Here is a 25,156-nt window from a genome sequence, read left to right on the forward strand (position 1 = left end):
GAAAGCCAATGTGTTTGTTCGCAACTACGTCGAACCATCTTGTCGTCCTGGGAATCGGAGTGGCTAGCTATCCGTACTGCCAACAAGCTGAGAGCGATTAAGAAGACAATTAGCGTTTGGCGGTCCTTTTTCCGGCTTTCACGGAGAAAGGCCGTACCTTTGTGTAGGCTGAGGATAGGCCATAGACGATCTACGCACTCTTATCTCCTAAGGAGGGAATACCCACCACCCCATTGTGTTCTTGTGGTGCCGACTTCACAGTGGCCCACATCCTCGCAGAGTGCGCCGATCTCTTAGCCGGAGCCCCGGCATGCAGGAGACACTCATACTCATATTAGCCGACTACTGCTGATCTCGTCATTCACTTTATTTATGAGAGTGGATTATTCAAGCGTATGCATATTTCAAGTGTTCTGTTACACAGGGAACTAACACGTCTGTATTCCTATTTTAAAATACTAGTGCTCTGTCAGTGAAAGAATAGTGTAGAATGTTACTAGTGGACGAATAAGCTCGAATGTATTTTCTTAAAAGCATGAGGAATCATAATATGAAGATAAGGATGGAATTCAACAGAACAGATAGGAAGAGGGTTAGAGAATAATTTTTCAAAGAATATTTTCTATAAATTTCCAACTTCCTTGAAGTAATTTAAGAAAGACTAGGTAAACAACTGATAGGAAATCTGCCACCTGGACAACAGCCCTAAATGCAGACCAGTGTTGATTTACACTGACTGACAGTGACAATGCAACACCAAGGAGGAGTGGTCCGAAAGGGATGAAAATTGGGGAAAAAACAGAGACGGCACGGATGAATAATTGATGTTTATTTCAAACCGATATGCAGGTTACACAATGCGCACGACATCGACTCAGTAGGATGTAGGACCACCGCGAGCGGCGATGCACGCAGAAACACGTCGAGGTACAGAGTCAATAACAGTGCGGATGGTGTCCTGAGGGATGGTTCTCCATTCTCTGTCAACCATTTGCCACAGTTGGTCGTCCGTACGAGGCTGGGGCAGAGTTTGCAAACGGCGTCCAATGAGATCCCACACGTGTTCGATTGGTGAGAGATCCGGAGAGTACGCTGGCCACCTCGTAGAGCCTGTTGGGAGATGCGAGCAGTGTGTGGGCGGGCATTATCCTGCTGAAACAGAGCATTGGGCAGCCCCTGAAGGTACGGGAGTGCCACCGGCCGCAGCACATGCTGCACGTAGCGGTGGGCATTTAACGTGCCTTGAATACGCACTAGAGGTGACGTGGAATCATACGCAATAGCGCCCCAAACCATGATGCCGCGTCGTCTAGCGGTAGGGCGCTCCATAGTTACTGCCGGATTTGACCTTTCTCCACGCCGACGCCACACTCGTCTGCGGTGACTATCACTGACAGAACAGAAGCGTGACTCATCGGAGAACACGACGTTCCGCCATTCCCTCATCCAAGTCGCTCTAGCCCGGCACCATGCCAGGCGTGCACGTCTATGCTGTGGAGTCAATGGTAGTCTTCTGAGCGGACGCCGGGAGTGCAGGCCTCTTTCAACCAATCGACGGGAAATTGTTCTGGTCGATATTGGAACAGCCAGGGTGTCTTGCACATGCTGAAGAATGGCGGTTGACGTGGCGTGCGGGGCTGCCACCGCTTGGCGGCGGATGCGCCGATCCTCGCGTGCTGACGTCACTCGGGCTGCGCCTGGACCCCTCGCACGTGCCACATGTCCCTGCGCCAACCATCTTCGCCACAGGCGCTGCACCGTGGACACATCCCTGTGGGTATCGGCTGCGATTTGACGAAGCGACCAACCTGCCCTTCTCAGCCCGATCACCATACCCCTCGTAAAGTCGTCTGTCTGCTGGAAATGCCTCCGTTGACGGCGGCCTGGCATTCTTAGCTATACACGTGTCCTGTGGCACACGACAACACGTTCTACAATGACTGTCGGCTGAGAAATCACGGTACGAAGTGGGCCATTCGCCAACGCCGTGTCCCATTTATCGTTCGCTACGTGCGCAGCACAGCGGCGCATTTCACATCATGAGTATACCTCAGTGACGTCAGTCTACCCTGCAATTGGCATAAAGTTCTGACCACTCCTTCTTGGTGTTGCATTTGCTCTGTCAGTCAGTGTATTTTATAAGGAATTTCTGATATTGCTACTTCTGTCTCTGCTATTAATTTGACAGCCTCTTTATTGAAGAGGTTTCTGTTGGTGTGTTGCCAGTTGTGATGGGTCCTTTCTCCAATAGGCTTCTTTCCCACTTATTAAAGTTTATGTCCGTTAGGTATTTTAGCGGCGAGTAAAACGTGTGCTTAGGTTTGTCTTGGTTGTTCGTTTTTCTACTTTTTTATTGCTCATTGATCAAAATCTGAAGTTTATTATCTAAAGTTTCCTGTTTTTACTTTATTGTGAAATGTGAAGAGTAATCTATGTTAATCTGCGCTGCTTCCCATTCTAGAACCAAAACCTTCTTTGGGATTGCTAAATGGATTTCATATAGCCTATTATAAAATGTTGCTTTCTTAAACTGAAGACATTTTATTTCATTTCTAATCCTTAATTTGTTCGCTTTTTGTTGCGTCCTCATTTCGAGGTGTTTCACCTTTACTCCCTTATGGAGAGATTTCAAGTGTTTGGGTTTTAAATTATTTGTTAGGTATCGTTTGACAAAACTATGGTTTTTGGCTATGATAAGCATTTTGATCTTTACGTTCTTAAACCTATTAATACCTTCCCCTGTCTGGCTGGCATAATCAGAATTTATGCTCTTGACCTTATTTTTTTAGGCCGATTGGTCCATATTGACAAAATACTATAATCTATACGCTAACATATAGCACTGCGTAGTCAATACTTATTTGTGACAAATTGTTAAGTTCATGTTTCGGGATTCTATCCTTATCGTTTCCTAAAATAATTGAAATACATGATCTTTAAGATATGGGTTACGGGTATACTGTTAAAATATTATTATATTGCATGTGCTCGTCATTATAGTTGGGCCCACGAGAGTTGGAGTCTGACGTTTGGCGCCACCGGCGAGAACAAGTTGACTAACGCTGCTCGAAAATGGTCTGTTGCTACGGCAACAACAGAGATGCCACATTTAAGGGGGCTATTGCCATGTGTGTTGGCTTGCTCTCAGTCGATTTTGTGATATTATTCGGAGTGGTACTCTTTTTGCTGCGTTAGCTGTTGCTGGTTTATGTAATTACCGTATTTAAGTGTTTGTTTCCTGAATATTATTTCCGTTATTTTATTTTATTGTAAGTTAGTCAGTGGCAAGTTGTACAGTTATAATCCCTATTTAATATGTGTATTTGTTGATGTTATTGTTATTTTAGTGATTATGAAATCCCATATTTATCGGCAATTACGTGTTCTGTCTTAAATGTGGAATTATTAGCACAAGCTTAGGAATTGCATTAGGCCTACATACTTGATTAAATGTTAAGTCGGTATGAAAGGGTGATATGCCGCAGATGGAGGTAGCTATGATAACGCAGCATACTTCGTAGTTACTACTATCGCCGTTCAAATGTCAGAATCCATTTCTCGTGGGCCCAAATCTAGACACAATTTTCGTGATAAGTAATAAGATACAAGTTCGCTAACGGAGCCTTCCTTCTTCACTATTTATAAATGAAAGCATCTACTTTAACCCCCATTCCCTCTTCTCTGCCCGTTCTCTTCCATCCCTACCTACGCAGTGAGGGAATACTCCCTCCAGTATATAGGCACTCCACTCTCGTAGTAGCAAGGCCCCGCACACTCGTCCGCTGCTGCCGGTAAACTTTCACAAGACATTAATGTATATTCGCAGTCAATAGATGTAAGACTATCTCTTTCACACATTTGTGTTCCAATCACATTGTGTTTCAGTAAGGCATTAATAATTTAGTGAATTGTTTTCTGGTTGTAGATTGGTGGGAAGCCTTGCTGACTAATAATGGGGAATGTAAATATTATGAATTCGCATGATTGAATCAATTAATCATGTTGCATCAAACAGCAAGTGCAATAGCCTTTGTCGTAATACATTAAAATATACAGATACAGATATTCAGCAGCGGCGATTTGTAGCTGTTCTAGAGGTTGAGAGGCAACAATAATCACTACCACCACAACCTTTGTTGACTGTGAAGTCTTCGGTAAGGATGGGCATATATGGAAAGCAACTTAAATTTTCGACTAACTGAAGAACCTAAGAGTTACTAAAAAAAGCAATTTGTACAATCCGTATTTTTTCAGCTACTTCCTTCTTTAATTTCTTTAATATTAAGACAAATGCTTAGTGGAAATACTCAGAAAATGTCGTTCGTTGCGGCTAATCGATTCATACAGTGCAGCAGCGTGTAGGACATACTGTGAGGAATGGTAGCTGGGGTATATTTTTGGCAAAGTCATGGACACTGAGGTATAATTCAACCGCTTGCAGCGCGCGTCCGTCATTCTGGCAGACCCACTCAGTAAATGTGCCTGTGTAGTTCTATCTATTATAGTGTATGTTACCTTGTTAGTGATTAGTCAAATATTAAATGATATGTTATTTGTAAAATCATGCCGAACTCCTATTTAATCATAATACATGTGTAATTATTGTCCCTTTGTTGAAATTTTTCCGCACTAAATTTGCTAGACTCAACCTTTACCTTGGTGTAGAAATTCAATCAGATGGCATTAGAGAGTTACCATTTTGTAGCTCTTTTGTAGCTGTTCTAGAGATTGAGAGGCAACAATAATCACTACCACCACAACCTCTGTTGACTGTGAAGTGGATTAACTCTTTGGTAAATATGGGCATATATGGAAAGCAACTTATTCAAACACAGGAATAAACAACATAGGTCATGTTGCCATTTAACTTCAGGAGTGTCCTATTATTTAGTAAAGTGCACACGAGTGGGGTATTTCATCACTGGTAGCATATTTCAAGATTCTTGTACTAGAAATCATTTGTCCGTAATACGCCTACGTCTATCGTCCGTAATATATACCACTCAGACATCACAGTCTATTTATAGTACAGCTCAATTGTCCGTAAATCATGTCACTCAGAATTTACAGTCTGTTGAATGTCTGGGAGAATAAGGAGGTCCCTGAGGATTGGCAAAAAGGAATAATCATCCCAATTTTCAAGAAAGGTGATAAGAAAGTTTTGAAGAACTACAGGGGAATTACTCTAACATCCCATGTTGCTAAGATAATGGAAAGGATACTGGAAAGTAGAATAAGGTTGAGGGTTGAGAATCAGATACAGGAAAATTAGTTTGGTTTCAGAAGTGGAAGGTCAACGGTAGAGCCCATTCTTATTATGAGACAACTAATGGAAAAGCATTGGAAGTACGGGAATGATATGGTCATGACATTCATTGACATTGAAAAGGCATATGACAGTGTCCCCAGGACGAAAGCTTGGGACAGTCTGGTGCAAAAAGGAATTGGACAGGGATTAATAAAAATGATCATGGCATTGTATAAGGAATGTTGTAGTTGCTTGCAAACACAAGTTGGCAGAACAAGTTGGTTCAAAATAACTAGTGGGCTGAGACAGGGAAGTGTTCTATCACCAATCCTGTTTACAATAGTAATGGATGACATCATAAGAACAGCAAAAGCAGCATATGGAGGAAGAGAAATGAACATGATGTTATTTGCAGATGATATTGTGATTTGGGGAGAAGACGACAGGAAGGTTCAAGAAGAGTTGAATGTGGTGAATGGGAAGATCGAAGAATGTGGATTGAAAATAAGTGTAGAAAAGAGTAAAACCCTTGTTATGACTAGAGGGGAGAAAGAAGGAATAGGTCAGATTAGACTTGCAGACACGCCCCTGGAAGGAGTGGAAACGTTTAAATACCTGGGGAGTGAATTAATGGAGAATGCTCGACTGGATGCTGAGATTAGTAAAAGGATTCAAGCTGAAAAAGTTGTTTCTATCGTTAGTGTAAGAAACATGTTATGGGACAAAGATGTGCTAATGAAAGCAAAGGAAACTATGTACAAGATGTATTACGTACCCATAACAACTTACGGAGCAGAAACTTGGACAATGACAAAGAAGTATGAGAGTCGAATACAGGCAGCCGAAATGAAGTTCTTAAGGAGTATGATACAGAAGAGTATAAGAGACAAAATAAGGAATGAGAAAATCCGGGAAGAAATTGGAGTGGAAAAAATGAATGATAGAATAGAGAAGAGCCGACTAAGATGGTTTGGGCACATAAAGCGAATGAGCGACGAATGAATGCCAAAAAAGGTGATGGAAATGCAAATACAAGGAAGGAGAGGCCGTGGACGACTACGATTGAGATGGAAGGATACCATCCAACGTAGCATTATAGAAAGAAACCTGGACTAGGTCACAGTGTTGGAGGAGTGGTGGAAAGACCGAAGAAAGTGGAGAGGAACCATGTTTGCCCCTACCCGGCTACAGCTGGATAAAGGGAAATGATGATGATGATGATGATGATGATGATGATGATGATGATGATGAATGCATAGTTCACAATTATGAGTGTCCTTACTTGGGAACGAAATCGAATTTATAAGTAGTGTCACTAGGACAGTGTTTGTTAACGAAATTGCATTTCACAAATGTTGCAAAAATCAAATTTCACTTCACGAAATTTTACAATTGTCTGCACGCAATTATAGAGTCTACTCATGAAGAAGAATTGTAAGTCTTGTAGTATTTAGAAGTATTAACACACAGCATTAAAGTCCATTCATGACTCCAATAATCTCTAAAATTCAGAGTTTGAATGTGGAAGAAAGAAAGGAAAGAATGTAACTCAATGTCTCACACTCGCCACGAATATATCACCATTCCACAGTCTTTAAATGTACACGTTAAAGTACGATTGTTACCAGTCTGTTTTAGAGGGTTAAGTACCGGTAGTCTGTAATTTTCTAAGAAGTTTTTTAAATTCACACGTGATTGTTAGTATTAAAAAGCTTTAAGTAACTTCTTGTCACTGACGTCTTAAACTGTGCTTGGAAACACGAAGTTGATAACTAAAACCATCATAAGTCACTGTGTTATTGAAAAGATTCGAAGTGTCGTAGTACTCATTGAATTTACAAGTCCATATTCAATCGAAAAATTTCTAAGTGTCGTATCACTCACTGAATTCACACAATTCTGTTCCGAAGAACCTTCGCGTACCGTACTAAGTTCGAGTGCCGAGTATAAATTTATTCTCATCAGCCTGCATACGCTACATCTGTGGGTGCTGAACTTGAACTACTGCTGACCCTGTCAATGCGGCTCTCCTTTTATATCCACTAGCCGGGCTATCACCTGTGCCTTGTGGAAAATTTCATTTCTATCTCATTGAATATCTTCAAATTCCATGGGCCAATTTTCACCAAATTTACAAGGTCCACGTTTAAACTATGGGCTACAAGGTGATGTAATTTTTCAATTGAAATTACAACGGGTTTAGATTTTAGAAAATGTTCTGGCGATTTCTAGATCGCCACGCCTTGTTAGCGTGCTATTACGTCATCAGTGACGTGGAACATGTGATGTGTACTGCATGCTGAATGCTTGGCCTGCCGTGCCGTGCCGTTGAGAACCTAAACTCCGGCCGTCACGTTACAAATATCGGACATTGGAATTTATGTTCCAGGTGACCAATGGTTCCTGGTACAGTACAGATATAAAATTATCATAATAAGGAAATGGTAACTAAAGTTATATAGAGGTCATAAACGTGGTGACTGGCTAAATTGCCGGGTGCTGCGCCAAATAACACAAACGAAGCCGTTCCTGCTTCACGGCTGTCAAAGGAGGTCATATTCACTGGTGCGTGCAGTTATAGCAGTATTTCGGTATCGTGTGTGGTGTAGTACACGAAGGATTGTGTTACTGATTTCTTATACCTATAGTGTTTTATGAGTGGTATGGAGGCTTATAGCGGAGGCGAGGAGGCGCCTGATCCTCAACACTTTCCAGTTATACGGAAGGAGATTGTTCAAATGGAGGAGGACGGAAGTTCTAACTTAAGGATTAATCTTGGTATTTAACTTCTTGGTGACTCTTGTGATGTTAATATGGCTCCTAATAATACCCCATTTGAACAGGAGACACATACCTGAATACATTATGGGCCCTAAACAATTTATGTAGAATCCAATAATTTACAAAATATTTGTAACATCGATCCAATGGTCTTGGGTCGAGTCTTCTATCAACAGAAAATTGCTGGTGTCAAATCTGTTGCACGTAGGGGGTGAAATAGAGTCCAGGTGGATTTCAATTACGCAGTGCAAGCTAACGAATTTTTGCGTCACCCTATACTTAGAACATTACAACTTAAAGCTTTCATACCCAGCTACCATGTGCTTCGAGTGGGTATTATTCGGCGAGTTGAAAAATCTCTAACGGATGCTGAAATTCTCAACAACATTAAATCACCCGTTCCGGTCAAATCCATTCAGAAGTTAAATCGAAAAGTATCTCTTCAAGACCATGTAGAATATGTAACCCACGGGTTCCATTAATGTGGTGTTTCGAGCTCAACGCTTGCCCCAGAAAGTTTCATTGTACTGTAGCCTTTGTTTTGGGTGTGTAACCACTTATATTTTCCCCTATTATATGCAAACAAATACCAACGATATGGACATACAGACAAGAACTGTCGCGCCAAGGACCCTCGCTGAGGGCTCTGTTCGTTGCAACATCCAACGACAGAGTGCTACGAAACCTATCGTAAGTGTATGCACTGCCAAGGGCCCCATGTGACTGGATCACTAAATTGCCCTGCATAACAACAAGAACAACAACAAACTCTAATAAAAAGTCATGAGTACCGATAACGTGTCGTATCAAGAGGCAACCAAAACGCTGAATACCCCTGAATACTGACCAGATATGCACCATCAAAATTTTCCGCCACTTGTTCGGGAGACGCCGCATTCTCAAACTGAAAACCCTCGGAAAAGAAATTTCACACAAGTTATTATGCAGGGGCCACGACATGACTCTACTCCCGGCTATGGTAGGGACGGTTATCTCAGTCTATTGAGAGCACCACAGGTACGTGTATCTACTCCCCGTTCTAACCCCCCACACTCATCTATTTCTGTAAACCCTTCTCCTTCACCTCCAGGAGAATCTGTTAAATCCGGCTGTATTGTACATACACCGGCAGCTGGTAACCTACAACGCCAACGGGCCCACTTGCAAAGTGAAGTCCAACATATCTTAGTTCAACTTATTCAACTCTTGGGCGATTACACCCATTTGTCGAACGTAATTTACCACTTACGAGATAGTGTTTACAGTATTCTATCCTTGTATGATCAACATAACTCATTAGAACGGTAGAAGTGTATTAAGTAAAAAACATTAATTAGCTTTAATAATTTATGAAACTATTCCACATATAGTAGCTTTACAAGAAACATGCTCTTCTCACTATTACTACATTAATATCAAAGGGTTTACTGTGGAGAGATGTGGTGGACAAGGCCGTGTAGGGGTTGCTTTCTTAGTCCACCACATGCTTCCTTACAAAACGCTGAATCTTATTAATCCGATCTCTAACCTCTTTTTGCAATTGGTATTTCTTATAACAAAATCCTATTTATTAATATTTATTGCCCACCTAAGTATTTATCATTCAATATCAATGGTCACTGTCTTTCCAACAATTTGATTTCGTGCAGTATCTCCTTATACTTGGATATTATAACGCCCACTATACAACTTGGGGAAGTAATTCCAACACGGTCGAAGGCACACAACTCCTTTCCGCAGTACACGATAATGATTTAATCACCCTTAATGATGGATCACCTACCAGATTAACTCCGCCCGGAGCACCTTCTAGTTCTGTAGATTTAACCATCTGCAGGAGAAACATGGTCCATCTTACTAATTGACATTATCTCGACACTTATTTAAGTGATAATTTCCGGATAATAATTACATTTGGAGTGGGTAGGCCTAACCCGTCTAAATAAGCCCCGGCGTGCCCGAGTAATATTCGCTCACTTCGATACTTTGATGCACACAATTATAGTAGTTATTATATCACCACACAAATTAACCTCATACCTGTAAACAAACTAGCGTACTCTTCCTTACGATCCTTCAAGATTACCTCAACATATATCATCCCCTCAAAGAATCCTTTACGCTTTCATCTGGCCAACCACAAAAAATACATTGGTGGGACTGCGAATGCCAATTTTTAATTCAAACCCGAAAACGGCCGTTCAAAACGTATGGACAGACTCTCACTCCAGCCAATTATTTCCGAGTGAAAACATATAGCCTACTCCCGACAAATCTTTAATACGTACAAAAAGGAGAACAGTTTGGAAAGTGTTTGCCACATCTCTCAATTCCCACGCACCAGCCAAAGATATTTAGAATGTCATAAGGGCATTAGCCAGGAGTTCGCAACATGTCTCTCTTACAGCCATACCCCGTACGGTCCTGTCTAACTTTCTCAATTTAGTAACGCCGGATTATGTTAGGCCCAACTTAACTCTTAAGCAGGTACCTTCTAATTCACAATTTTCTGTCTTACTACAACCCTTTGACACCAAAGAATTGGAAGCGGCTTCAAGTTTAACTTCAAAATCAACACCGTGACCGGACTATATTACGTATCCGATAATCAAGTTTTTACCCGAGCGTGGAAAATAGTACTGATAGATTAATACAATAGTATCTTGACAAGATTGAAAATGCCTTACCAATAGAATGGCATTTTTCTTATTCCTATTTTAAAGGCCCGCAGTATACATGGAGATCCAAACAGTTATCGGGGATTAATATTAGGCTCCTGTCTTCGAAAAACTTTTCTTGATCTTCTTTTACAACGTTTCATGCGGGCTTGGTAATATTATAATCTGGTTTCCAAACATCAACATGCGTTCATTAAGGAGAGGAGCTCGCACGACGCCTTCATTTCTTTTATTATTGATGTCCTTTTGGCGAAATATCGTAAACTAAGTACGGTCGCTTAAAGTATTATAATCTGGTTCCCAAACATCAATATGAGTTCATTAAGGAGTGAAGTTCGCACGACACCTTCAATATTTTTATTATTGATATCCTCTTGGCGAAATATCGTAAACTGAGTACGGTCGCTATTTTCCTGGACATTAAAAGTGCGTGATTCCATCCCACTATATTTACTCTGGGAAAAGCTCTCTTTGAAACAAATCCCCGAAGAATTTCTAAATATTTTAAGTCAATTACTCTCGCATTGCACTTTAATATTGAAATCGACAGGATATCGTATATCAAATAGACAAACATCTCAAGGTCTATCACAGGGTGATATTCTCTGTGGAATTTTATTTGCCCCCTATCTGCATGATTTCGAACATTAATTCATCAATCAGCCAGTCTACTTGCTTACGGAGATGAGTTCGTTATTTATTATTCTCATACTTGCCTATATGCCTATCGGCAATCTCTTTCCAAAATAATTAGCGAGGCATATGCGTGGTTAGATGCACATAGACTACAACTCTCAAGCCATAAATGTTCTGCAATTAATTTTACCCATCATCATTATATTCATTCTCCAATTCAATTTGATGACTTCGAAATACCGATTTGTACCCAACACAAATATCTCGGTTTCATCCTGGATAATAAACTGAAGTGGAAAAACATTTCCAAGACATTCGTCAAAAAGCCGAAGTATAAAACAATGTATTAAAAACTTATACTGGGGCGCGCACCCAGTTGTGTCCACATCACTGTATAAAGTGACAATTCGTGCGTACCTAGATTTCGGGGTGCATATTTTTGACACAGCTTCGGTATCCAGTCTAGCTCAACTCAATACTGTACAGTACCAAGCCCTGCGTATCTGTTCGGGGGTGCTGCAATCCACCCCCTCAAATGACCTATTGGTGAGATCGGGCGAACCTCCGTTAGCTATAAGACGCAAATGCTGGCCAAAAACTATCTTCATAAATGATTAGCCCTTACTTCTAATATGCCAACGACCGTAGGCGTGTTGAATCACTGGATCCCCTGAGATCTCCGAACATTGGGCGTGGTAAGATTGGACGGGTTGCCACGCGCCGTTGGTGGAGTGAAGGGAAAGGAGGAGCGGAAAGGAACTGGCCACCCTGCCGTACGTAAACTCAGGCTCAGGCACACCTCTGCGGAGGATCGGACCTGCATTCTGGCAGAATACAACTTTACCTTACTTGTAATATGCTTGTGTCCAAGTTGGAGGTACTTCATGAATATCATTCCGCATACCAACATAGATCAAGCCGAACGCCAGCATTATTCTTCGCGTTTGATTCGCTACATTCGTATCTGGACTCCATACTGCGAAGTCTCACATTACTTTCTTGTACCTTTTCTTTCCTCATACTATTCTACACTGCCCACATCATTATTCCTTCCGCTATCAATTACAGCAGAGCTAGATGTGCTAAGGAACATACATAGATGGTTACAAAAATGAGGATTACAAATTCGGAGCGAGGCATTGAAACAGGAACGCCCGTAATTTAGTTTAGTGGGGAGCATGGATTGACGCCAGGCCGTGTACGGTCCATGCTCAGAGAGTATAAGAGAGAAGGGTAGTGCAATAAGTTCATTTTAAAGTGGAACTTGCAATTTATTCAAGAAAACATAGAAATTATCACCTTTGCAGATGAATGGTTTGACTGTCCTGAAAAATGTGGGTAAGGCGTCGTCCCTCGGTGTCGTCGCACGTCGCTGAACTCCTCACTTCCGACCAAGGTACCACGTCATCCCACGGCGGTTGTCGACCCTCGATGTTAAAGTAGACTCGAACCTGGGGTCGGTCGTCTGGTGATAGTGCAGCGTGGAATAGTTGATTAGATTTGTTCTCCACTAAAGTCCCATGAAGGGAGTATAGAAATGTAAGAGGTTCGCACAGAATATCAATAGAATCTGATACGACACTTCTCTACCGCACTACACAGCAAGTTGTGGCGAAACACTGTTTATTAACTGAACAAGTTCCACTGTAAATGGTGTTGGACGCACATTACTTTAAAAATGGATCCAAAATCACAGTTCTTTGAAAATAATAGAAATTAACACTGTTCATGAAAAAATCATTGGCGAACTCGAAGTGATAGGCAACAAAAGAAATAATCTGGAACTGTATACAACTTCACTTAATCTCAGTGTGAAGAAGAGAAATAAAGTGAGTCCTACGGACACAGTCTTTCATACTGTTTGTAATGAGTACGGAGAAGTAAATGCAATGATCTAGCACACACGCACACACACACGTGGAAATATATTAAAGTTTCTATGAAGGCAGTAAAGAAGCAGTATATGACACTTAACACGCAGTCTCGCGAAAAAATCACACAGTCTCTCAGAAATAAATTCTCCACTGAGGCACGGTTTGTACAAGCAGCTTAACACAATCTCTCGACAATAAATGAAGACACAGTTTTTCACGAAGTGAGTTAACATAGTCCTTTGAAAAGAAATGAATTCACAGTATTACACGAAGCGAATTAACACAGTCTTTGAAAAGAAATGCCAGCACAGTCTTATGAAAAGGAATGGTAGCACAGTTTTAACGAGTGAATTAACACAATCTTTGAAAAGAAAGGTTGGCACAGTCTTATGAAAGGAAATGTTAGCACAGTCTTTCACGAAGTGAATTAACACAGTTTTTGAAAAGAAATGTATTTTCACTAGGGCACAGTTTTAACGAAATAACTTAACACAGTCTCTCGAAAAGGAAACAATGTTTCCCTAAGGTACAGTCTTTACGCACTAAGTCCTTCACACTCTTATAACAGCACAGTTTCATTATCTAGCGATTACTATATAGTCTCTGCAATACGAAGTTTTCAAGACTAAAATAATGTTAAACAGCTCGGCAGATCGACATTACAAATGAACAAGTTTCCTGTTTGCACGATGAGAATATGTTCGACACTTGCATCGCGTATTTTCTATCACCGGTCCTTAGCCGGACAGAGAAAAAGACTGTACCATTGCAGCTGGCCCGCACAGCGTGGCAGCTGGTACACGACGAAATCACACACTCACTGTCTACTAATGGGCTGGCGAGCTCTCTATTTTTCCCTAGGTCAGACGACAAATTAGAAAATATGAGCCTCTTTAAAATGTTATAACTCGGCCATCCTTCCGCCGATTTTCATGAAATTTCGGGTAGAAGTATTTGTTATCCAGGCCTACAAGATTACGTTCTTCAAAACACGATCGGACATCCCGTTCGTGATACGACATCGAAGCGAATGGAACATTAGATCGTGACGTCATTTGGCCTTGGCTGGTACTCTGCAGCGAGTGATCACTTGCACGCTGCCACCCATGATACCTGCGCGCTTGGCGCTCGTTTTAAATCCACACAATCGGGTGTTAGCGTGTTCTTCTCAAGAAATACATGAACGGCAAATGCTGACAGGGCATTACCGTTTCAGTATAGACATCTATACGGACTGCTCCAAGACCAAGAATTGTGTTGGAGCAGCATTTTTGTGTCAAACCTACAAGTAACTGATCAATACAGGTTACTGAATAGGTTTTCCATTTTCAATGCAGGATTATTTGCCATATGGCAGGCCCTCTTATTTGCTAAAGACCACTCATTCCCTAAGGTCACCATTTATACAGATGAACTGACTTACAATTCATATCCTCCCTGGCCCTATCACCAAATTGCTACAGCTATAATGTTAAACAAATTATTTATAGGTTGGAAAAATTGGGGGGGTTTATCTCACCTTAATTTGGGCGCCAGGGCATGCTGGAATACCCGGCAATGAAAAGGCAGACTGTTCAGCAACCAATTCTGCTAGGACTTCTACATCTCCCATTATAGTTGCAACTCCCCCAATGGATTATATTCCAATCGTAAAAGATGTGGCATATCATGATTGGCAAGGGGAGTGACAAAATACAGCCTAAACTAAAGGACGATGTTATTTATTTACAAACTGGCATCCCGCAGAAATAATGGTTCATGAAGGGATCTTATTCCCGCCATTATATCATTCATATCTATCGTTTGCGCTTCAATCATGCTCTTACACCCCAATATAAATATAGGTTTCACATTGCTAACTTGCCCCACTTGTCGACATCTACACCGACGGAGCAAAACATTCTCAACGAGTTGGTGCTGCTTTCGTTATTAGCGACTCCAGCACGGTAGAACGATTTCATCTTCCGACTACTTTCTCTATATTTTCTGCCGAGCTATTTGCCATTCAACAGGCTTTAATTTACATACAACAACATTCCTTTCCAAAAGCTACCATTTATACAGATGCTAAAACTGTTTTACAGGGCTTATCATCATTTACTCCCTCCTTAAACTTATATATATTGTCAAATCTCTTCTATATCACCTTGAAAGAAATGGCGTATATATAACAGTTGTATGGATATCTAGACATTCCAACATTCTTGGTAATGTTCAAGCTGACTGCCGCCAAAGAAGCTAGCCCTCTTCCAACTCCACCCCTCGCAGTAGCTATTCCCCCTCTTGACTTCTATCCTAGTCTTACAGACAATGCCTACCGGTCCTGGCAAGATGAGTGGAATCAATCTGCGCGTTATAAATGCACTTATCATTATCAGCTTCAACCATACATTCCAACAAAGCCTTGGTTTTCCAAGGGCACATATACACGCCGACATATTACTAACATAATTCGCTTACGCTTCAATCATTCCCTTACCCCGCAATACAGGTTTCGTTATTTAGTTAACCAGCCTACCTGTGTGTGTGGTGTTTTAGAAGGGGATAGTAACCATCTATTTTTTCAATGTCCTGCCTACGTTGCCTCCCGTCGTAAATTACTCACTAGTCTGACACGAATGAAAATTCCCTTTCCTACTAGTCTTTCTTGTCTATTATCTGATCTATCACCTGACATCATTACAGATATGAATCAACTTCTTGATGATACTCAATTGGTTCTATAACTATTCCTCGTTCAAGACTGTTTTACTGACCTATTTCATTGGCGTGTAAGTGTATTCACTAATTTTGTTTTGATCTTAGTTTTCTTCTGTTTTTCGTTAGACTTTACTCCTGCTGCTACTGTCCTTCTCGCTACTGAACATAGCTACTGTCTTTTGTCACTCCCAATACTCGTGCTTCAAACATTATCATACGTATTTCCGGTGCGTTTCTCTTTTGTCATCTAGATCAAACATCGCGTGTTATTGTTTTCGGTTAGTACTTTTATCTATACAGTACTCTCTCCGGCATTTATCTCATTTTCTTCCTCAATCCTTCAGTGTTTACCCTCCTATTAGTTTTATTTTTATCCCCTCATAAATCTTTCCTACATGTTTGTCTATCCCAGTTGTAGACCCGGCCGTGTTTGAATAGTAAAAAGACGCCAAGATGCGTCACTTCGGCGTGAAGAAGCACCTTTGTGTCCCTGTGCTTTTTCTTATGTCTCTTGCGTATTTGCTTCCTCCACCCTCATTACCACATAGTTGCACTCCTTCAAGTTTCGTGAGTGATCCCCTCTACACCTGTGACCCTAACTTTAAAATCTTTTCGTTCCATACGTGAATTTGTGTGACATGTCCACAGCTCGATCATATTTACAGGTGATTGGTGTTTTTGTCCTCTTCTTACTTCTCTTATCCACCTTCGGTCGCTATGTTTCCGGTTTCCATTTTGAACTAAGTGCAAGATTTTTCGTGGTGAACTGTGAATACCTAGACTGATTTCAGGGACATCAGTTTTAAACCCCTCCATTAATATGTGAAAACTTCACTTTTCCTTTGCTTTTGAGACTCTGTCTTGCGTGTGATTCGTTTTATTATTCGGATAGTGGCTGGACGACAGTAAAAGAGCCCGTAAGTATTACGAAAGGAGAAGAAGAACTCTTGGTGGCCCAACTGTAGACATCAACATTCACGGATAGATCCCGCGCTTTCAACTTGGCCTCAACTGGACGTAGGCAAACTAACATGACTCCGGCTTGTAACTAGGGCTGGGGACGGAGCGGAGCGGAGCAGTTGTTGTGACGTCATCACCCGGTAGTACCGAGTAAACTACTGAGTTAATGTAATGTGGCGGCACGTTTAAATACGTTATTGGTATGGCAACGTAAATTCAATGCCCTTTTCTCACAACATAACCATTTCGCTGAGTACAGCAATGTTGCTTTCCGCTGGAGAAGCCGACCTGCTCATTTCATCCTTGTGATGCGTCTTGATATAATCCCACAAGTAAATGCGGCCGCAAATTTGCATTTTGCTTATTTTTACCACCAGTAATTTCAAAGAACTGCCATGCATCAGACGGTTTTCGTAGCATTTGTGGTACAAATTTCTGTAAAAGTTTATGCAATTCCTTAAATTTTCTAAAACATGAATACCATCTCAAAATGGGATTAAATATCAAACTAATGCCACAATTATTATCTACTATGCTTTGCATTATCTACAAAACACAACAAGCGGAGGAAATATAGACGCAAATTAAGAAACACAGACTGAATACAGGCATAATACTCTTACAAGGGGTGGCCACGACGTTCGGATCACGGAGTATCTTCAAACTTTGTACACATTTAGTAGTCCATTAGGACAAGATAATGTGCAAGTTGTAAGGTGTACTACTAAGACGTTTTCGAGAAAATCTCAAGAGAAGTTTTCGCATCGAATATGTACCGGTGCGTTGCGATCATTGCGTGAAACGGTGGTGGTCGAGTGGTTAGCGTTCAAGCTCTGTAATCGCTGGCTCGTGTCCCGTGTGTCGTTTTGTTTTTCAACATTGGTCAAATTCTTTCATATACATCACAATTCATAGGTAATATACTGAAAAAAGGTATATTTGCATGAACTTTTATTGGATTTCCAATGTTATTAGGCTCTTTACTAATGTTTATCATTACAAAAATATCTTTCTTTCTTTATCTGTTTACCCTCCAGGGTCGGTTTTTCCCTCAGACTCAGCGAGGAATCCCACCTCTACCCCCTCAAGGGCGGTGTCCTGGAGCGCGAAAGTTTGGGTCGAGTATACAACGGGGTAGGATGGCCAGTACCTCGCCCAGGTGACCTCACCTGCAATGCTGAACAGGAGCCTTGTGGAGAGATTGGAAGATTGGAAAGGATAGGCAAGGAAGAGGGAAGGAAGTGGCCGTGGCCCTACATTAGTTAGGGGCCTACATCCCGGCATTTACTCAGAGGAGAAATAAATGGGAATCTACGGAAAACCACTTCGAGGATGGCTAGGGGTGGCAGCCAATCACACGAACCACTCCACGACAGAGGTGGACTACAAAACAAATACATCATTTATAATTATCAACAAGTAAACGGCCCAATGCATAAAGTATTCCTGAAAATGTATGCCTGTCGTGATTTGTGAAATCCCTCATACCTGACAGTGAAATCGAGTATGGTACCCGGTACTGCTTTGCACCTGGACGCTCTGACCTGCAATATATATGAAAGAATATGACCAGTGTTGAAAAACCAAATGTAAAAAGCGAGACTCGATCCAGTGATCCAGCGATTACGGAGCTTGAACGCTAACCACTCGACCATCGCCACCTTTGCTCGTGACCGCAACGCACCGGTACACATTCGACGCGAAAATTCTCTTGCGATTTTCTTGAACACGCCTTAATTGTACGGCTTACTATTTGCACATTATCTTGTCCTAATAGACTACTAAAAGTTTACAAAATTTGAAGATGATCCGTGATCTCAACGTCGTTGTCTGCCCTTGTTAAACACTTGTCATGCGCTACACTGTCCTCTGGTCCTCGCGAGTACTTACAGTTGTAAGCGGAGGGGATCGGTGGTGCGCTCTACCGCTACAACCGGATTACTGATCGATATTACTCCCTTTTTGCCCCACCTCTACTTGTAACTGTAATCGGCTATGATTTTAGCCTATAGGTGTGTGAATTGCTAGGCTAACAAGTGTTTCATAGATTGGAGTGTACTGTTTTAAGAGTGTTATTCCTCAAATAAGGAATTTTAGACTGGGAAAAATTTTTAAGAGCCCATAAACATCTGTTATTCCTCATATAAGGGATTTTGGACTGGGCAAAAATTTTAAGAGCCCATAAACATCACCCAGAAGCACCCAGAAGTGAAGTAGAAGAAGAAAACGAAGGACACAGCGTCAGAACGAAATTTAAAAACTAACCTAGAAGGAGAAGACCGGTATTGAAAACAGGTGACATTTGTCCTTTGACTTTCTGGATAAATAAGACAGTAAGTAAGAAAATGCGCGTTCATATACTAACGTAGACATGTTCTTCATAAAATCAGAACTGGCCTTCGTTAACTTATACCAAGATTATTATTTGTTATGCAGCCTCCGTTGCTCAGACGGCTGCGGGTTGGCCTCTCACCGCTGGGTTCCGTGGTTCAAATCCAGGTCACTCCATATGAGATTTGTGCTGGACAAAGCGGATGCGGGACAGGTTGTTCCGCGGGTATTCCGAGTTTCCCTGTCATCTTTCATTCCAGCAACACTCTCCACTATCATTTCATTTTATCTCTCAGTCATTAATCATTGTCCCAGAGGAGTGCGACAGGCTTCGGCAGCCAGCACAATTCCTATCCTCGCCCCTTGATGGGGGCTTCATTCATTCCGGTCACTGACTGGAAAACAGGTTGTAGGTTATAAGTTTGGTGCTTTGCTGTGAAGACGGAAACCATGATGTTGACCGATTTATCGAAGAAGGTATATGTATAATAAATAAGTATATAATAAATAATCAAAACGACCTGATATTGAGATTTTATCAACCCCTTTTCTTAATTTTGACATTTGTCAAGTTATGTTTCTTTATTTCATTACCGTAATTTGAGTAAAACGAATTCACATTCTAACTAGGCATCTTATATTTATTATCCTGAGTTCGCTCCTACAAAAATGACATTATCATCACTTAGAGCTCCAAGGATTCTCACTCATAACGGTATAATTCTGATACATTCAGAGACATAATTGTAGAACCAACAGATCTGTTGAATATATTTTATAAAGAGCCTCGAAAGTTGGATTTTAGATTGTAAACTGAACATACCATTCACTGTAAAAGTTGACTTTGATCATATTGTTCTTTTTCTGTATTTTAATGTAAGATTTTCTAGTGTACCGCAGCCTGAATATCAACATAATTCACTTGTATCAGTGTCCTTATAATGACAAGTCTTGCATGTGTGCACCACACACGCATAAGCACCTTCATTGTGTTCCATCGTCATTTTGTAACTAAAATCATCCCCATCGGCCGATTCAGGCTACGCTACTGCCTACAGGGGCGTACAGTATTTCATATAGCTACAAGTCTACAGGCTACAATTCTAGGAAATTGTTTTATAAACAAAATTTCTACAATTGTAAGGTTGGTACATTTCACTACAATCACAATCACTCTCTATTGATCTGCATTTAGGACAGTTGCACTAGTGGCAGATTCCCTATCTGCTGTTTTCCTAGCATTTTCATAAATGATTGCAAAGAAATTGGAAACAACATTATCAGGGTCATTTTGCAGTTGCTCACAATCTTCTAACTTATTTATTACTCTACAGAATAACATCATCTGCAAAGAGCCTTATCTCTGATTCCAGTTCTTTACTCATATCATTTATATATATAAGAAAACGTAAAGGTCTAATAATACTGCCTTGAGGAATTCCCCTCTTAATGAGTACAGGATCAGATAAAGCTTCACCGGGCGAGTTCGCCGTGCAGTTAGGGGTGCGCAGCTGTGAGCAGATTGCATCCGGGAGATAGCGGGGTCGGGCTGTACCTTAAATAAGGCCACAGCAACTTCCTTCCCACTCCTAGGCGTTTCCTATCCCATTGTCACCATAAGACCTATTTGTGTTGGTACAACGTAAAACAATCAATCAATCAATCAATCAGTCACCACTGATCTGCATTTAGGGCAGTCGCCCAGGTGGCAGATTCCCTATCTGTTGTTTTCAGAGCCTTTTCTTAAATGATTGCAAAGAAATTGGAAATTTATTTGAACATCTCCCTTGATAAGTTATTCCAATTCCTAACTCCCCTTCCTATAAACAAATATTTGCCCCAATTTGTCCTCTTGAATTCCAACTTTATCTTCATATTGTGATCTTTCCTACTTTTAAAGACACCATTCAAACTTATTCGTCTACTGATGTCCTCCCACACCATCTCTCCACTGATAGCTCGGAACATACCACTTAGTCGAGCAGATTGTCTCCTTTCTCTCAAGTCTTCCCAGCCCAAACTTTGCAACATTTTTGTAACGCTACTCTTTTGTTGGAAATCGCCCAGAACAACTCGAGCTGCTATTTTTTGGATTTTTTCCAGTTCCTGAATGGAGTAATCCTGGTGAGGATCCCATACACTGGAACCATACTCTAGTTGGGGTCTCACCAGAGACAAATATGCTCTCTCCTTTACATCCTTACTACAACCCTTAAATACCCTCATAACCATGTGCAGAGATCAGTACCCTTTATTTACAGTCATATTTATGTGATTACCTCAATGAAGATCTTTCCTTATATTAATACCTAGGTATTTACACTGATCCCCAATGGGAACTTTCACCCCATCAATGCAGTAATTAAAACTGAGAGGACTTTTCCTATTTTCGAAACTCGCAACCTGATTTTATCTCTGTTTATCATCATACCATACCACTACAACCCTTAAATACCCTCATAACCATGTGCAGAGATCAGTACCCTTTATTTACAGTCATATTTATGTGATTACCTCAATGAAGATCTTTCCTTATATTAATACCTAGGTATTTACACTGATCCCCAATGGGAACTTTCACCCCATCAATGCAGTAATTAAAACTGAGAGGACTTTTCCTATTTTTGAAACTCGCAACCTGACTTTTATCCCTGTTTATCATCATACCATTCCCTGCTATCCATCTCACTATATTATCGAGGTCATTTTTGCAGTTGCTCACAATCTTGTAACTTATTTATTACTCTGTACAGAATAACATCATCTGCAAAAAGCCTTATCTCTGATTCCACTTCTTTACACATATCATTGATATTGATATATATATATATATACCTTATATATATAAAACATAAAGGTCCAAATAATGCTGCTGTGAGGAATTCCCCTCTTAATTATTACAGGGACAGATAAAGCTTCACCTACTCTAATTCTCTGAGTTCTATTTTTTAGAAACAGAGCCACCCATTCAGTCACTCTTTTGTCAAGTCCAATTGCACTCATTTTTGTCAGTAGTCTCCCATGATCTACCCTATCAAATGCCTTAGACAGGTCAGTCGCGATACAGTCCAATTGACCTTCTGAATCCAGGATATCTGCTATATCTTGCTGAAATCCTACAAGTTGGGCTTCAGTGGAATAACCTTTCCTAAACCCAAACTGCCCTCTATCAAACCAGATATTAATTTTGCAAACATGTCTTATGTAATCAGAAAGAATGTTTTCCCAAAGCTTACATGCAATGCATGTCAAACTGACTGGTCTTTAATTTTCAGCTTTATGTCTATCACCCTTTCCTTTATATACAGGGGCTACTATAACAACTCTCCATTTGTTTGGTATAGCTCCTTCGTGCAAACAATAATCGAACAAGTACTTCAGATATGGTACTATATCCCAACCCATTGTCTTTAGTAAGTCCCCAGGTACAATTCTATTTTCACATTCCTCAACAATTGCTTTAAACCCATCCCAGACTCTGTTTACATTTTTATGTACCGTTTTCCACCGATCAAAGTTACTTATTAAAAAGTCCCTCATTCCTGTTTTATCAGCCATATGGTACTGCCTAATAGTCCTAATTTTAATTTCTTCCTTTCTTTCACATTTATTTTTAATTATCACAAAAACAGCTTCATGATCACTAATATCATCTATTACTTTTGTTTCTCTATAGGGCTCATCTGGTTTTACCAGCACCAAATCCGGAATATTCTTCCCTCTAGTTGGTTCCATCACTTTCTGAATCAGATGTTCTTCCCATATTTACTTATTTGCCATTTGTTGGTCATGCTTCCTCTCGTTCGCATTACCTTCCCAATTGACATTTGGTAAATTTAGATCTCCCGCTACAATGACGTTCCTTTCTTTATCGTTTCCCTCGTAGCTGATTATCTTATCAAATAATTCTGAATCAGCATTCGCACTACCCTTTCCTGGTGCATACACTCCAAATTAAGTTGCCTTTTATCTTTAGAGATGAGCCTTACACCTAGAATTTCGTGTTTGTCATCTTTATTTTTTTTCGTAGCTTCTTTCACCATAATGAGTACTATCTCTACGATACACCCTCGAGTTCTGTGAGAAAATTTCTGCATCCACTATATCATTTCTCAGCCATGATTCAACTCCTATTATTATCTGCGCACCTTTTCTGGATATATTTACACCCTAGTGCTGAATAGGTCGACCTCGGCAATCTTCGAGATTCGTATTGGCAACCTTTGAACACAAACTATGAATCGAGTATGCATCGCCGTGTGACATCTGGCGTACATGTTACGTACTGGTGTTGTTTACATAACAAAGCCACCATACAGGTTAGAACGGAACATGAGTGCGGAAGGTAATCCTAGTACATCACGGGACCCACCTGGTACTCCTAAACGGAAAAGGCCATCAAGGCTTATACGAGGGACATAAAATAATAGCACGCGTCACAAAGTGCTGTGCGATGGAAAAAAAAAAAAAAAACTTTTGCTCGTACCCCTAAAGAAGTCTATCCAACGTGCTGCTGCGTATACGGGAAAATCCGTGGCCACTATTAATAGGATTAAGGCATTTACTGCCTCTCACCCTGGTGGTTCACCACCCACACCTGGTAAAAGGAGGTAGGTCTGTCTAACCAGTCTACCTAATCTGTTCAAACTAATATCATTATGGATACTAGTAGGTTGTCATGTGCAAGTGTTATATGATGTTCTCCTCTTTCTCGTAAGAAGAGAACGCACAGGAAGATGGAACTGGACGATCGTGAAAAACGAGTGATAAGGGACACCATTGAATACTTCTATACCGTCCAAAAAGTGGTGCCTACTCTGAAGAAACTGATCCCTGTGCTGCAGAACAAAATTAAGTGGAAGTGGAGCCCAACATCTCTCCGAAAAGTGTTGAAAGGTATGGGTTTTGTGTGGAAGAAGGTCCAAAACAAACGTGTGTTATTGCTGGAGCGGGCAGACTTCGTTGATTGGCGAGCACGATTCCTCGTCCAAATTAAACATGCTAGGGAAGAAGGCAAGGAAGTGTTTTACTTGGATGAGTCCTGGATTGACAATAATATAACATCTGGAAAATGCTGGCAGAGAGGAAACAATTTTGTGGGTGTTGCAGCATGGGGATCCTCTTCGAAACGGCTAATCATTGCATGTGTTGGATCTGAGAAAGGGTTCATTAGCGAAGCACAATTAATATTTGAAGCCAGAAGTACCCAAGGCGATTACCAAGGCCAAATGAGTGCCCATAATTTTGAGAAATGGTTCAAAACATCTGTGCTCCCTAATTTGCCTCCTGCATCTGTGATAGTGATGGATAATGCACCATACCATTCTCGACAGGTGGATAAAATACCATCGAGGTATGATACACGAGTGACAATGGTCCAGTGGCTGCAGGAGAAAGGCATTGTCTGCGACACAAATCAAAGGAAAGAGGCCCTGTATAGATTAGTTCAGGAAAACAAGCCTCCTGAAACAAGTTATGCTGTTGACGTCATGGCTGCTGAACACGGTCACGTTGTCCTTCGTCTTCCCCCCCATACAACTGTGATCTGAACGCCATGGAATTGGCATGGTCAAAAATAAAACGCGAGTTTAGAGGACACAGTATAACGGGAGACATGTCAGCAGGAAACCTACGACAACTGACCATCCAGGCATTCAACTCAATATCTGCCGAAGATTGGAAAGGGTACTGCAGAAAGGTGCACGAACTGGAAGAAGACTACTGGAGGCACGGCGGTGTCATGGAAATAGCCCTGGACGATATTATAATTAATAGTACGGCAGAGAGCAGTGACGATTGTGAGAGTGATGTATCTGAGAATTCAACTGAATAAAGTTGTAGCAAATACATATCGACCAATCATATTGATTCAATTCCGATTTCATTTTAATTCAGTTGGCAGTGCTACTGGTACCGCGAGAGCTCCCTCCTTACTCCTCACCCCGGAC

The 25,156-nt window shown here is 41.0% G+C and overlaps 1 protein-coding gene and 1 pseudogene across 6 annotated transcripts in view; both read left to right on the forward strand.

The window, feature by feature from the left end:
- Positions 1-19,096: 19,096 nt before the first annotated feature.
- The window catches only part of LOC136874940 (zinc finger protein 723), a 108,432-nt gene continuing 102,372 nt past the window's right edge, over positions 19,097-25,156 (forward strand). For 5 of the 6 annotated variants that reach the window (XM_067148652.2, XM_067148655.2, XM_067148654.2 and 2 more), the window contains exon 1: positions 19,097-19,210. The gene's annotated coding sequence lies outside the window, so the exon portion shown is untranslated. The remainder of the gene's footprint in view (positions 19,211-25,156) is intronic. The other variant, XM_067148653.2, reaches the window with a different exon arrangement.
- Positions 23,945-25,041, forward strand: LOC137501007 (uncharacterized; annotated as a pseudogene).

This window comes from Anabrus simplex, chromosome 5, assembly GCF_040414725.1.
Source record: "Anabrus simplex isolate iqAnaSimp1 chromosome 5, ASM4041472v1, whole genome shotgun sequence".
Taxonomy (NCBI): Eukaryota; Metazoa; Arthropoda; class Insecta; order Orthoptera; family Tettigoniidae; genus Anabrus; species Anabrus simplex.